Here is a 16456-nt window from a genome sequence, read left to right as displayed (position 1 = left end):
TGTTGAGACACTCTGATTTTATTCGAGCTATGGTCGAGTTTCGTTGTTTTCCCCTTTCTTCCCCTCTTCTTTAATCCTCCCCTAGTCGCGATTCAACCGTGTTTTCTATCCTTAGAAAATGCGGTCGTGACAAATTGGTATCAGAGCAATTTTTCTTTCCGCTCTGGACCCGAGAGTCTTTTTCAGCGTTAGTCTAGTTTCGTTTCACTAGACTAAATTGAAGGCTCACCACGCTCAACCGAGAAAGAGGTAATTTATTTTAATGAGAAAAGGAAGTAGAAAATTTTTGAGAAAGAAAGAAGAGAAAATTTTTGTAAGAATGAGGAAGTAAAATCTTTCCGTGAGGGACTGATTTCAAACTGAGAATAGTATTTGCTATGTTTAAGAAAAGAGCGAGTTTTGAAGAGGAATGATGAGTTTGAGTTTGAGTTTGAGTTGAGTTTGAATTTTGAGTTTGAAAGTGAGAGAGACAGTTCAATTTTTTTAAAGATAAGTTGAGAGTTTTTGATGATGTTTGTTTCGAGTCAAAACCTTTTAAAGTTTGAAAGTAAAGGCTTTTGAGTTTGGAGAAAATGTGTGAGTTTCAAATATATTTTGAGTTTCAAGAGAAAACGAGTAACTTTTGTTTCTTTCGAAGAGCTTGGATTGTGGAAGTGGACGAGAAACGCGAAGGTGCTGCGACATAGGATGCGAGGTGTTATGTGTTTATGCATGTTTAATTATGTGAGATATGAATGACGTTTTTATGTAATGGTTTGTAGATGTTGAGGTATGAGGTAGATTATGAAATTGTTGATGGAAGTGAAGTATGAGACAATGAGCTTTGCGTGCGAACATAGAGTAACTAAGAGATAGGCTAGGATGAACATGCTCGAATTTAGTTAAGAAGTTTCAGCTGCAACCCCACTTTCCTGAGTGATAAGATTAACTAAAATCTGTAGTTGAGCTCGAGTTAAGATGGGTAGTTACAATTTCCTATCATTTTCCCTGAACCTTAAAAACAAGGAGAATACAAAACGATGTTGCGTGTGATAAGGAGTTCAAGAAGAAAAGAAGTTCAAAATGAAAAAAAAATTCAGACGAGAAAGAGTGTGAGACAAGAGGAGATGCCAAGTGATGTAACCATGCAACGACGAGAGATCGTACTCGCGATTTAAATTTGTATAGGCTAATCTTGCGTAATTTGCTAAAAGTGGCGACACGACAGAGGGAACCTTTAGAGCATGCACGGGGATGATTAAAATATTCTACGAGAATGACATTTGTGACATTACAAAAATATTATGAAGATACAACCTTTAACTATAGTTATTAGTTTTATCAATACGAGGAAGCTGCTTGGAAATGGAAAGACAAGATGATGGAGAATAATGCTATTCGAAGGACGTAACCAAATTTCGGGATGAAATTTTTGTTAAGATGGGTAGATTGTAACACCCCGACTTTTTCCACCTTTCTTTTTGTTCTTAAAGGGATGTCGTTTGAGCACCGGGAAATTTTTGCACCTTTGTTTTCTTTTATCGAGGAATGATACACGATTCTTGAGGAGAAATTAGAAATTATATTTTTTTCTCAAATATAAATGAGTGGTCAAAGAATAAAATTTAGGGCCTATCTTTGTTTATTTTAGTAATACATCCGAGCCCAATCCTTTTGAGTGTATTCTGGGAGAAGCCCAAATTTCCTTCAAATCTTTCTTCCACTCCCAATTCTAAACGGCTTCATCCTTATCCCACCGCCTTAAATATCTCCAACTAAAAATCGGATCTTTTTGATATATCTTTCCCCCAACAATAGCAATCCGTTTTATATATATATACTCTCCACACGATTTCACGTTTCATCACATTCAAATCTGAGAGAGAGAAAATAGAGGAGTAGGGAGAAAGCCGTGAGTAGAGACCAAGATTTTTCTGCAGGGTTTATTTTCGCAAGCGAGTTAAGGCAGAGTGAGAATTTTCAAGTTAAGAATATTAAGAGAACGAGGTGGCCTTTCTATCCTACATTATTTAAACTCAAAACTTCTAGTAGGGACTCACTCCCCACTAGGGCGATCAGATAGTGGCACATCCTTAAAAACAAAATACGGCATGACACAACATATTTGAATTTTAAGCACATAACTCATACTTGAAAGATATTGCGTAAATTTAAAAGTTAGCCTACACAATAATGTAGGATAGAAAGGCCACCCACCTCGTTCTCTTAATATTCTTAACTTGAAAATTCTCACTCTGCCTTAACTCGCTTGCGAAAATAAACCCTGCAGAAAAATCTTGGTCTCTACTCACGGCTTTCTCCCTACTCCTCTATTTTCTCTCTCTCAGATTTGAATGTGATGAAACGTGAAATCGTGTGGAGAGTATATATATATAAAACGGATTGCTATTGTTGGGGGAAAGATATATCAAAAAGATCCGATTTTTAGTTGGAGATATTTAAGGCGGTGGGATAAGGATGAAGCCGTTTAGAATTGGGAGTGGAAGAAAGATTTGAAGGAAATTTGGGCTTCTCCCAGAATACACTCAAAAGGATTGGGCTCGGATGTATTACTAAAATAAACAAAGATAGGCCCTAAATTTTATTCTTTGACCACTCATTTATATTTGAGAAAAAAATATAATTTCTAATTTCTCCTCAAGAATCGTGTATCATTCCTCGATAAAAGTAAACAAAGGAAAATATTCTACGAGAATGACATTTGTGACATTACAAAAATATTATGAAGATACAACCTTTAACTATAGTTATTAGTTTTATCAATACGAGGAAGCTGCTTGGAAATGGAAAGACAAGATGATGGAGAATAATGCTATTCGAAGGACGTAACCAAATTTCGGGATGAAATTTTTGTTAAGATGGGTAGATTGTAACACCCCGACTTTTTCCACCTTTCTTTTTGTTCTTAAAGGGATGTCGTTTGAGCACCGGGAAATTTTTGCACCTTTGTTTACTTTTATCGAGGAATGATACACGATTCTTGAGGAGAAATTAGAAATTATATTTTTTTCTCAAATATAAATGAGTGGTCAAAGAATAAAATTTAGGGCCTATCTTTGTTTATTTTAGTAATACATCCGAGCCCAATCCTTTTGAGTGTATTCTGGGAGAAGCCCAAATTTCCTTCAAATCTTTCTTCCACTCCCAATTCTAAACGGCTTCATCCTTATCCCACCGCCTTAAATATCTCCAACTAAAAATCGGATCTTTTTGATATATCTTTCCCCCAACAATAGCAATCCGTTTTATATATATATACTCTCCACACGATTTCACGTTTCATCACATTCAAATCTGAGAGAGAGAAAATAGAGGAGTAGGGAGAAAGCCGTGAGTAGAGACCAAGATTTTTCTGCAGGGTTTATTTTCGCAAGCGAGTTAAGGCAGAGTGAGAATTTTCAAGTTAAGAATATTAAGAGAACGAGGTGGCCTTTCTATCCTACATTATTGTGTAGGCTAACTTTTAAATTTACGCAATATCTTTCAAGTATGAGTTATGTGCTTAAAATTCAAATATGTTGTGTCATGCCGTATTTTGTTTTTAAGGATGTGCCACTATCTGATCGCCCTAGTGGGGAGTGAGACCCTACTAGAAGTTTTGAGTTTAATCGAATTCGGGTTTGTCTAGGGAGTGAGTCCCTATTCAAGCTAGTGTAAACAGAGGGGATCGTGCGCTAGCTTTCGAGTTGGCCGGTGCGGTGATCGAGAATGTGGCCACGTTCTCGTTTCACATATGAGGTTCAGATATGGTATGAGGAGAGAGAAAAATGGGCTTCAGCCATACTTTTGAGCGAGAAATGTTTTGGTGACTTGGTCTTTTGTAAAACACCGAGTTCACTTTTAAATGCTGACACAATATTTTGTTGAATTATTTTGGCACGTGTTCACTGGGTACATCAGGTACTCAGCCCTGCATATGTTTTAAAAATGTGCAGGAAATATAAGTGTTCAGAATGTGTCATGTCTTCACACGTGGCATATTCCTTCTCTCGAATGCTTCCGCTGAGTAGTTATCTTTCTTTTGAGTTCTTGTACTGTTGAGATAATATTCTTTTCAAGTTGTTGATTGTTGAGACACTCCGATTTTATTCGAGCTATTCCCATTTATTTCGAGTTTCGTTGTTTTCCCCTTTCTTCCCCTCTTCTTTAATCCTCCCCTAGTCGCGATTCAACCGTGTTTTCTATCCTTAGAAAATGCGGTCGTGACAAATTGGTATCAGAGCAATTTTTCTTTCCGCTCTGGACCCGAGAGTCTTTTTCAGCGTTAGTCTAGTTTCGTTTCACTAGACTAAACAGTTTTAGTATTGAAGGCTCACCACGCTCAACCGAGAAAGAGGTAATTTATTTTAATGAGAAAAGGAAGTAGAAAATTTTTGAGAAAGAAAGAAGAGAAATTTTTTGTAAGAATGAGGAAGTAAAATCTTTCCGTGAGGGACTGATTTCAAACTGAGAAGAGTATTTGCTATGTTTAAGAAAAGAGCGAGTTTTGAAGAGGAATGATGAGTTTGAGTTTGAATTTTGAGTTTGAAAGTGAGAGAGACAGTTCAATTTTTTTTAAGATAAGTTGAGAGTTTTATGATGATGTTTGTTTCGAGTCAAAACCTTTTAAAGTTTGAAAGTAAAGGCTTTTGAGTTTGGAGAAAATGTGTGAGTTTCAAATATATTTTGAGTTTCAAGAGAAAACGAGTAACTTTTGTTTCTTTCGAAGAGCTTGGATTATGGAAGTGGACGAGAAACGCGAAGGTGCTGCGACATAGGATGCGAGGTGTTATGTGTTTATGCATGTTTAATTATGTGAGATATGAATGACGTTTTTATGTAATGGTTTGTAGATGTTGAGGTATGAGTTATGAAATTGTTGATGGAAGTGAAGTATGAGACAATGAGCTTTGCGTGCGAACATAGAGAGTAACTAAGAGATAGGCTAGGATGAACATGCTCGAATTTAGTTAAGAAGTTTCAGCTGCAACCCCACTTTCCTGAGTGATAAGATTAACTAAAATCTGTAGTTGAGCTCGAGTTAAGATGGGTAGTTACAATTTCCTATCATTTTCCCTGAACCTTAAAAACAAGGAGAATACAAAACGATGTTGCGTGTGATAAGGAGTTCAAGAAGAAAAGAAGTTCAAAATGAAAAAAAAATTCAGACGAGAAAGAGTGTGAGACAAGAGGAGATGCCGAGTGATGTAACCATGCAACGACGAGAGATCGTACTCGCGATTTAAATTTGTATAGGCTAATCTTGCGTAATTTGCTAAAAGTGGCGACACGACAGAGGGAACCTTTAGAGCATGCACGGGGATGATTAAAATATTCTACGAGAATGACATTTGTGACATTACAAAAATATTATGAAGATACAACCTTTAACTATAGTTATTAGTTTTATCAATACGAGGAAGCTGCTTGGAAATGGAAAGACAAGATGATGGAGAATAATGCTATTCGAAGGACGTAACCAAATTTCGGGATGAAATTTTTGTTAAGATGGGTAGATTGTAACACCCCGACTTTTTCCACCTTTCTTTTTGTTCTTAAAGGGATGTCGTTTGAGCACCGGGAAATTTTTGCACCTTTGTTTACTTTTATCGAGGAATGATACACGATTCTTGAGGAGAAATTAGAAATTATATTTTTTTCTCAAATATAAATGAGTGGTCAAAGAATAAAATTTAGGGCCTATCTTTGTTTATTTTAGTAATACATCCGAGCCCAATCCTTTTGAGTGTATTCTGGGAGAAGCCCAAATTTCCTTCAAATCTTTCTTCCACTCCCAATTCTAAACGGCTTCATCCTTATCCCACCGCCTTAAATATCTCCAACTAAAAATCGGATCTTTTTGATATATCTTTCCCCCAACAATAGCAATCCGTTTTATATATATATACTCTCCACACGATTTCACGTTTCATCACATTCAAATCTGAGAGAGAGAAAATAGAGGAGTAGGGAGAAAGCCGTGAGTAGAGACCAAGATTTTTCTGCAGGGTTTATTTTCGCAAGCGAGTTAAGGCAGAGTGAGAATTTTCAAGTTAAGAATATTAAGAGAACGAGGTGGCCTTTCTATCCTACATTATTGTGTAGGCTAACTTTTAAATTTACGCAATATCTTTCAAGTATGAGTTATGTGCTTAAAATTCAAATATGTTGTGTCATGCCGTATTTTGTTTTTAAGGATGTGCCACTATCTGATCGCCCTAGTGGGGAGTGAGACCCTACTAGAAGTTTTGAGTTTAATCGAATTCGGGTTTGTCTAGGGAGTGAGTCCCTATTCAAGCTAGTGTAAACAGAGGGGATCGTGCGCTAGCTTTCGAGTTGGCCGGTGCGGTGATCGAGAATGTGGCCACGTTCTCGTTTCACATATGAGGTTCAGATATGGTATGAGGAGAGAGAAAAATGGGCTTCAGCCATACTTTTGAGCGAGAAATGTTTTGGTGACTTGGTCTTTTGTAAAACACCGAGTTCACTTTTAAATGCTGACACAATATTTTGTTGAATTATTTTGGCACGTGTTCACTGGGTACATCAGGTACTCAGCCCTGCATATGTTTTAAAAATGTGCAGGAAATATAAGTGTTCAGAATGTGTCATGTCTTCACACGTGGCATATTCCTTCTCTCGAATGCTTCCGCTGAGTAGTTATCTTTCTTTTGAGTTCTTGTACTGTTGAGATAATATTCTTTTCAAGTTGTTGATTGTTGAGACACTCCGATTTTATTCGAGCTATTCCCATTTATTTCGAGTTTCGTTGTTTTCCCCTTTCTTCCCCTCTTCTTTAATCCTCCCCTAGTCGCGATTCAACCGTGTTTTCTATCCTTAGAAAATGCGGTCGTGACAAATTGGTATCAGAGCAATTTTTCTTTCCGCTCTGGACCCGAGAGTCTTTTTCAGCGTTAGTCTAGTTTCGTTTCACTAGACTAAACAGTTTTAGTATTGAAGGCTCACCACGCTCAACCGAGAAAGAGGTAATTTATTTTAATGAGAAAAGGAAGTAGAAAATTTTTGAGAAAGAAAGAAGAGAAATTTTTTGTAAGAATGAGGAAGTAAAATCTTTCCGTGAGGGACTGATTTCAAACTGAGAAGAGTATTTGCTATGTTTAAGAAAAGAGCGAGTTTTGAAGAGGAATGATGAGTTTGAGTTTGAATTTTGAGTTTGAAAGTGAGAGAGACAGTTCAATTTTTTTTAAGATAAGTTGAGAGTTTTATGATGATGTTTGTTTCGAGTCAAAACCTTTTAAAGTTTGAAAGTAAAGGCTTTTGAGTTTGGAGAAAATGTGTGAGTTTCAAATATATTTTGAGTTTCAAGAGAAAACGAGTAACTTTTGTTTCTTTCGAAGAGCTTGGATTATGGAAGTGGACGAGAAACGCGAAGGTGCTGCGACATAGGATGCGAGGTGTTATGTGTTTATGCATGTTTAATTATGTGAGATATGAATGACGTTTTTATGTAATGGTTTGTAGATGTTGAGGTATGAGTTATGAAATTGTTGATGGAAGTGAAGTATGAGACAATGAGCTTTGCGTGCGAACATAGAGAGTAACTAAGAGATAGGCTAGGATGAACATGCTCGAATTTAGTTAAGAAGTTTCAGCTGCAACCCCACTTTCCTGAGTGATAAGATTAACTAAAATCTGTAGTTGAGCTCGAGTTAAGATGGGTAGTTACAATTTCCTATCATTTTCCCTGAACCTTAAAAACAAGGAGAATACAAAACGATGTTGCGTGTGATAAGGAGTTCAAGAAGAAAAGAAGTTCAAAATGAAAAAAAAATTCAGACGAGAAAGAGTGTGAGACAAGAGGAGATGCCGAGTGATGTAACCATGCAACGACGAGAGATCGTACTCGCGATTTAAATTTGTATAGGCTAATCTTGCGTAATTTGCTAAAAGTGGCGACACGACAGAGGGAACCTTTAGAGCATGCACGGGGATGATTAAAATATTCTACGAGAATGACATTTGTGACATTACAAAAATATTATGAAGATACAACCTTTAACTATAGTTATTAGTTTTATCAATACGAGGAAGCTGCTTGGAAATGGAAAGACAAGATTAAGAAAAGAGCGAGTTTTGAAGAGGAATGATGAGTTTGAGTTTGAGTTTGGGTTGAGTTTGAATTTTGAGTTTGAAAGTGAGAGAGACAGTTCAATTTTTTTTAAGATAAGTTGAGAGTTTTATGATGATGTTTGTTTCGAGTCAAAACCTTTTAAAGTTTGAAAGTAAAGGCTTTTGAGTTTGGAGAAAATGTGTGAGTTTCAAATATATTTTGAGTTTCAAGAGAAAACGAGTAACTTTTGTTTCTTTCGAAGAGCTTGGATTGTGGAAGTGGACGAGAAACGCGAAGGTGCTGCGACATAGGATGCGAGGTGTTATGTGTTTATGCATGTTTAATTATGTGAGATATGAATGACGTTTTTATGTAATGGTTTGTAGATGTTGAGGTATGAGGTAGATTATGAAATTGTTGATGGAAGTGAAGTATGAGACAATGAGCTTTGCGTGCGAACATAGAGTAACTAAGAGATAGGCTAGGATGAACATGCTCGAATTTAGTTAAGAAGTTTCAGCTGCAACCCCACTTTCCTGAGTGATAAGATTAACTAAAATCTGTAGTTGAGCTCGAGTTAAGATGGGTAGTTACAATTTCCTATCATTTTCCCTGAACCTTAAAAACAAGGAGAATACAAAACGATGTTGCGTGTGATAAGGAGTTCAAGAAGAAAAGAAGTTCAAAATGAAAAAAAAATTCAGACGAGAAAGAGTGTGAGACAAGAGGAGATGCCAAGTGATGTAACCATGCAACGACGAGAGATCGTACTCGCGATTTAAATTTGTATAGGCTAATCTTGCGTAATTTGCTAAAAGTGGCGACACGACAGAGGGAACCTTTAGAGCATGCACGGGGATGATTAAAATATTCTACGAGAATGACATTTGTGACATTACAAAAATATTATGAAGATACAACCTTTAACTATAGTTATTAGTTTTATCAATACGAGGAAGCTGCTTGGAAATGGAAAGACAAGATGATGGAGAATAATGCTATTCGAAGGACGTAACCAAATTTCGGGATGAAATTTTTGTTAAGATGGGTAGATTGTAACACCCCGACTTTTTCCACCTTTCTTTTTGTTCTTAAAGGGATGTCGTTTGAGCACCGGGAAATTTTTGCACCTTTGTTTACTTTTATCGAGGAATGATACACGATTCTTGAGGAGAAATTAGAAATTATATTTTTTTCTCAAATATAAATGAGTGGTCAAAGAATAAAATTTAGGGCCTATCTTTGTTTATTTTAGTAATACATCCGAGCCCAATCCTTTTGAGTGTATTCTGGGAGAAGCCCAAATTTCCTTCAAATCTTTCTTCCACTCCCAATTCTAAACGGCTTCATCCTTATCCCACCGCCTTAAATATCTCCAACTAAAAATCGGATCTTTTTGATATATCTTTCCCCCAACAATAGCAATCCGTTTTATATATATATACTCTCCACACGATTTCACGTTTCATCACATTCAAATCTGAGAGAGAGAAAATAGAGGAGTAGGGAGAAAGCCGTGAGTAGAGACCAAGATTTTTCTGCAGGGTTTATTTTCGCAAGCGAGTTAAGGCAGAGTGAGAATTTTCAAGTTAAGAATATTAAGAGAACGAGGTGGCCTTTCTATCCTACATTAGATCGAGAATGTGGCCACGTTCTCGTTTCACATATGAGGTTCAGATATGGTATGAGGAGAGAGAAAAATGGGCTTCAGCCATACTTTTGAGCGAGAAATGTTTTGGTGACTTGGTCTTTTGTAAAACACCGAGTTCACTTTTAAGGATAGTGTGGGAGAACTTCCCGATGATGGCGTGCCCAATCTTGTTCGCCAAGAACTGTGTTTCTTCATTTGAGAATGTGAGCAATGGAACTCCCTCACTACTCCCGGCTGTTCCTATCTCCTTGTCTTGATCGGCATCAAGGTTCACCGGCTCTGTTTTCGATGCTCCTCCACTTTCCAAGCCAGCACTCGGATTCCCGGACTCGCAAAATGCCGGTTCGTCGGGGTGGGTCGCTTCATTTCCGGCCTGGTCTGCGGCGAGCTCCGGCACGGAATTCAGCATCGACGGCATCCCACATTGTGCAGCCACGCAGCCTTCCTCAGATGCTGGATTGTCGAATTGAACCTTCACATTTCCTTGCTGGGCCATATCCTGCTCCGGTTAGTTTTCCTGTGAGGTTTCCGGCGCCGGCGGCTTCCCGTCGGGATCTCCATCACCACCCACGGTGGCTTTCTCGGCCAAGAAGGAAATATCTACAGCAAATTCAAATTCATGGCTGCTTTTGATATGAGACAAATCACATGTCTCACTAGCTAGAACATGACTAAGCATTTCCGGAAATGGTGCAACAATATTGGTTGACTCGGAAAGCATGTTGGCACCATCCCCGATCTGGAGTTTGTCCTCATCCATTGTAGCAATGCTTGCATCTACCACCACATGAATTGGCCGAGCTCCATCTAGTGAAACGGCACTATTCTCCACCGGCCGGTCAACCTCTGGCCGAGCTCCGGCCACGCTCGTCTGCCCCGTTCCGGCAGCTACTTCCGGCTGCTCCTTGGTCGAAGTTTCCCTCTTGCCCATAGAAAAACGCAGGTCCTTCGCAAGCAATGGAAGGACTCCCGGCTCCACTTCGTTCAAGCCCATGGAGAGGTGCAGGGCCTCAAACGGACCAGGTCGGGCCTTTCTATTCCACCGGCCTCCCTTTCTATCGCCGGTCGGCGAGCTCACCTTGCCCACGCCGGCGGGGGAGTTTCCACCATTAATTCCGGCGGCTGACTCTTCGAGCTCGAAAACAATCTTCTTCCTCACCCGCCCGGTCTCCGTTAGCGAAGCAAGCGCATCACGTTTAGTATTACCACTAGCTTTTCCGGGGTGAGGAGTGGCTGTCCTTTTCAATTTCCGTCTTGCATTGGGTGGCCGGAAAACCCATTTCGGCGGAGGGGACGGATTTGTGTCCTTGACCGCCTTCACCGGCGACTCCCTTTCGGGCTGAACCATGGCCAAAGAGACGATGGTCACATATCCACCTCACCTAAAGGTGAGGGAGATGACCGAAATTCTAGAGAGAAGGTAGAGAGTTTTTTTTGAGAGAGAGTTTTTCTAGAGTTTTATGATGATGTTTGTTTCGAGTCAAAACCTTTTAAAGTTTGAAAGTAAAGGCTTTTGAGTTTGGAGAAAATGTGTGAGTTTCAAAAGTATTTTGAGTTTCAAGAGAAAACGAGTAACTTTTGTTTCTTTCGAAGAGCTTGGATTGTGGAAGTGAACGAGAAACGCGAAGGTGCTGCGACATAGGATGCGAGGTGTTATGTGTTTATGCATGTTTAATTACGTGAGAGATATGAATGACGTTTTATGTAATGGTTTGTAGATGTTGAGGTATGAGGTAGATTATGAAATTGTTGATGGAAGTGAAGTATGAGACAATGAGCTTTGCGTGCGAACATAGAGTAACTAAGAGATAGGCTAGGATGAACATGCTCGAATTTAGTTAAGAAGTTTCAGCTGCAACCCCACTTTCCTGAGTGATAAGATTAACTAAAATCTGTAGTTGAGCTCGAGTTAAGATGGGTAGTTACAATTTCCTATCATTTTCCCTGAACCTTAAAAACAAGGAGAATACAAAACGATGTTGCGTGTGATAAGGAGTTCAAGAAGAAAAGAAGTTCAAAATGAAAAGAATTTTCAGACGAGAAAGAGTGTGAGACAAGAGGAGATGCCAAGTGATGTAACCATGCAACGACGAGAGATCGTACTCGCGATTTAAATTTGTATAGGCTAATCTTGCGTAATTTGCTAAAAGTGGCGACACGACAGAGAGAACCTTTAGAGCATGCAGAGAAGCACGGGGATGATTAAAATATTCTACGAGAATGACATTTGTGACATTACAAAAATATTATGAAGATACAACCTTTAACTATAGTTATTAGTTTTATCAATACGAGGAAGCTGCTTGGAAATGGAAAGACAAGATGATGGAGAATAATGTTATTAAACCCCGTATACCGCCCACCCCGGGACCACAAAAATGTACCAAGATCTAAAGAAGAAATTTTGGTGGGATGGCATGAAGAGAAGCATCGCGTCGTTCGTCGAAAGATGTCTAACTTGCCAACAGGTCAAAGCATTGCACCAACGACCTTATGGGAAATTACAACCTTTGGAGATTCCCGAATGGAAGTGGGAACACATCGCTATGGATTTCGTAACAGGCCTGCCTAAAACCAAGTGCGGAAACACTGCCATTTGGGTAATCATTGATCGACTTACGAAGAGTGCACATTTTATTCCTATCCCCATCACATATGGATCAGAGAAACTAGCCCAGTTATATATTCGAGAAATAGTGCGTCTGCATGGAGTGCCTGTGTCCATCACGTCAGACCGGGACTCGAAACTTACATCCAGAATATGGCAAAGCATGCAAAGGGAATTGGGGACGACATTAAATTTCAGCACCGCATTCCACCCCCAGACTGACGGACAATCTGAGAGGACAATCCAAACCTTGGAAGATATGTTGAGGGTTGTCGTACTCGATAGAAGAGAAAACTGGGAATCCATCTTGCCCCTGATAGAGTTTGCCTATAATAATAGTTATCAAGCTACCATTGACATGGCGCCTTACGAGGCACTATATGGAAGAAAATGTAGGTCTCCACTCTACTGGAACGAAGTAGGGGAGAGAAAAGTATTAGGCCCAGAATCCGTGGCGGAGATGATTGAGATCGTCAGACAAATCCGGAGTCGGATCAAGGAAGCGCAAGACCGGCAGAAATCCTACGCCGACGAACGTCGAACCGATCTGAAATTTAACATTAGAGAGAAGGTCTTCTTGAAAGTATCTCCAACTAAAGGGGTAACAAGATTTGGACTCAAGGGTGAGCTAAGACCACGATTCATTGGACCCTACGAAATTCTGGAAGAAGTGGGCCCAGTAGCATATCGCTTGGCACTACCACCCAACTTTGGAAACGTACACAACGTATTCCACGTCTCCCAACTTCGAAAGTACATGTTCGACCCAAAACATGTGATTCGTCACGAAGAAATTGGTTTGGAACCCGACCTGAGTTACGAAGAAAAACCGGTGGCAATACTGGATAGGAAGGTGCAACAACTCCGAAATAAATCGATTGCTACGATGAAAGTTTTGTGGAAGAACCACGGACAGGAGGAGGCAACTTGGGAGCTAGAAGAGAAGATGAAGGAAACATATTCAGAGCTTTTTGTCTAAATACTCCCTAAATTTCGGGACGAAATTTCTTTTAAGGGGGATAGTATGTAACGACCCGCTAAGACGTTACGACTAGAAATAATAATAGTAGCTAATTATATATATATATTTGCTTATTACTTTTTGTGTGATTACATTCGAGTTACGATAGATTGTCATCGTTGTTTGTTTTCAACATTAGGCAAATAAATAAAGCACATAAATATATATATATATATATATAAATATAATAAGTATAAACCAATGAATGAGATCCCAAAACCAAAATTTATAATGTCCGGTTCATCTAGCAAAGGTCCAACAAATATCTAATTTATACATCGAATGTTCCAAGAATGCGGGTGCATCATCGAGAAAAGCCACGAGTTTGAACCGGGACTCTCCTACACCAAATTAAACGATAAATATACAAATAATAGTATGTTAAACCACTCCACATAAGCTTGTCGTAGCTGAAACGCCTCATCCCTGTACAGTAATGATTACATGCTCAGAAGCAATTAATGAGCAGCAGAAGTAAATCAATGGCCCACATATCATCTCCTTTTCTTTTCTTAAAATTCCTCCGTAGGATTCAAACATGATGTGATCACCTCTGCAAAAAGAGAATATTTGATTGTCAGGAAATACAGTAGCAATTAATGTCTCCCACTTGTCTAGCAAGTGGCTTTGGCAGCACATATAAAAAGCAACATCCCTTTACATCATAACACTTTTAGAATAACTCACTTAGTTTCATATACAAGAAGTCAAGAGTAGTAAAGGGAAGATTTCAGACAAGGAAAAGCTATGTACGAAGATAGATCAATTTAGTAAGCTTCTAACTCCTTCTTTGTCAGCAACTTTCATTATCATCACCTACTCAACAACAAAAATACTAACAATATATATATATATAATATATATATATATATATATATATATACTCATACTACAAGGAAATCAAGAAGAAGACACACTCTGCAGGAGTAAAAGCCCACCCAGTACTTTTCAAGGTACAAACTCAATAAAGACTCTCTTATAGTTTTCCTCAGTTATTTACATCACACATAGCATGTAGTAATAGAATTTAACAAAAGAGTAGGAAGCCTCTATGGTCCAACGAGACATCAATAACCTTAGAACTCCTTTTCTTTTCTTAGCCCATGTCTATCATGCATACATCTGGAAAACTAGAATTCTGCCTAAGTGCCACAGCAATACCAAGTAGAGAAATATCAACTAAGAGAAGTAGACATGATCCATCTGGAACTTCACAACATCTAAGATTCACCAAAATTTAGTAAACACAACCCCTAAAACCCTACCACCGAAATTAACTAGAAAGAGAAAAGAAGAAACTTACCTTAGGAGTTGAATCTGCTGAAATCCCGGCGACGACCCGAACCCCCCCTGGACGCATCGCTAATTCCACTCTTTTCACCCTGGAATTTTTTAAAATTTCAAAGCTTTGTCCCCAAATAAAATAAAATAAAATAAAAATGAAATCTTGAGAACCTATAAAAGTAATTAGGGGAAACAAGTAATTGGGTCACCCTTTTTTTCGGAAATCAGCAGCAAATCTGGAAAGGGGTCGTCGCCGGCAGTGCATGCCGGCGATGACGGCGGGGAAACGGAGTGGAGAGTGAGAGGAAATTCGAGAGAGAGATGAGGAAGGAGGGGGAGACACCGTCGGGGTTGGCGGTGCGATGGTGGCGCCGGAGAGGTGACGGCGGACGGCGGCGCTGGAGCTAACAATGGGGAAGAGAGAGAGAGTGTTCTTTTCTTAGATGAATGTGGGAGATGACGATGTGTAATGTATTATGAATGTAGGTTTCTGTAATTGGGCTCCTAATTTAATTAATTGGACTACACAAAATCAAAAATTTGAGCCCAACTGCTTGTAAATAAGTGATGCTGTAGAAAGTAATTAGGAATGGCCCAAATTAGGATCTAATTATTTTTCTAAAATGAAATGGTTAAAGAAGATGGAATATTTAATTGCTTGTTATGATGTTGCATAAAATTTTGTAGCTGACTTATGGACTATCTCCATAATCGGAGCCGGAATTTGCAAAAGAAATAATAAGTAACGTGAGTATTAGGAAACACTTAAGGAACGATAATACTGATCATTTTATATACATAATAGTAATCAAAATAAGATAATGATAATAGTAATACTAACAAGGATTTAGTTCGATATTCTCTATTAGATTAATTTTAGTAAAAACTAAATTAGTACCTTTCTATTGTGTTGTTTCCGAAAGGTTATCTCCGCAAGTAAGATCGGAGTGAGAATCTCAAGTAAGGAAACCAAACAATCAAGGTGAGCTTTCTTATACTAAAAATATAAATTATATTTTATGAAAACTCGAACACATGTTCGTGATTTGATATTGTCTTGTCATAAATGTTTTGTGTATGATGCCTATCTGTTGGCTAAGGCCAAGTGAATTATGAATGATGATATATAAGTCGAATTCGGGTCCCGGTGAGGGTGGTGTCCCCGCTCGGACTAGTGTACACGGGATACCTCTAGTAAGTAATTTCCTTTATTATTATAATTTGTGTGTCTCCTTATGTCTTGACCTTAATTTCCCCTAATTTCTATCCCCGCTTCTTATAATCCCTCCATAGTCACGATAAACCGGGTTATGCTATCCTTAGCTAACTGCGATTTCGCCCATACCTGTCAGATTTCCCTTCTCGCGTTCGTCTTGCTCAGTCTTTGGTTTCTTCTGTTCCAACGCGTACGCCCTCGCTTGAGAAAGAAGCCTTGGGCGGGGAGGTTGTTGCAGTCGCAACGGTGGGTCGCGATTTAGACAGCTTCTCGTCGGTATCGACCTGATCAGGTGCATATCGGGTCATGCTATTGAGCGCTCTATCGTACTCAGTTACAGTCATGCGTCCTTGGATCAGATTGTAGAACTCGGATGCCTTTGCCTTTCGGTAGCTCTTTAGCACGTACTTGTTGTAGATCTCTGTCTTAAAACCTTCCCATGTCATCCCTTCTACTTGGTCTCGCGGCATAGTCTTCATTCTGGTATCCCACCAAAAGTCAGCTGCTTCAGTTAGTTGGTGGGTCACACAACTCATTCGTTCCCTATCATTACATCCCAAAATCGCGAAGATGCGCTCTATCGCACGGATACATGATTCGGCCTTGGCCGGTTCTCCGAGTCCATC

General features: G+C 39.0%; 2 long non-coding RNA genes across 2 annotated transcripts; both read left to right on the top strand.

Annotated features, from left to right (window-relative positions):
- Positions 1-468: 468 nt before the first annotated feature.
- LOC125206242 lies at positions 469-11721 on the top strand. The gene is made up of 2 exons (XR_007173911.1): positions 469-500; positions 11158-11721. It is a non-coding gene; the product is annotated as an uncharacterized LOC125206242 (long non-coding RNA).
- On the top strand, positions 6876-8738 carry LOC125206247. Its single transcript, XR_007173912.1, has 2 exons — positions 6876-7469; positions 8445-8738. It is a non-coding gene; the product is annotated as an uncharacterized LOC125206247 (long non-coding RNA).
- Positions 11722-16456: the final 4735 nt, after the last annotated feature.

This window comes from Salvia hispanica, chromosome 1, assembly GCF_023119035.1.
Source record: "Salvia hispanica cultivar TCC Black 2014 chromosome 1, UniMelb_Shisp_WGS_1.0, whole genome shotgun sequence".
In the NCBI taxonomy this organism is placed as follows: Eukaryota; Viridiplantae; Streptophyta; class Magnoliopsida; order Lamiales; family Lamiaceae; genus Salvia; species Salvia hispanica.
Note: the sequence above shows the minus strand (reverse complement) of the source record. Positions and strands in the feature narration are given on the sequence as shown.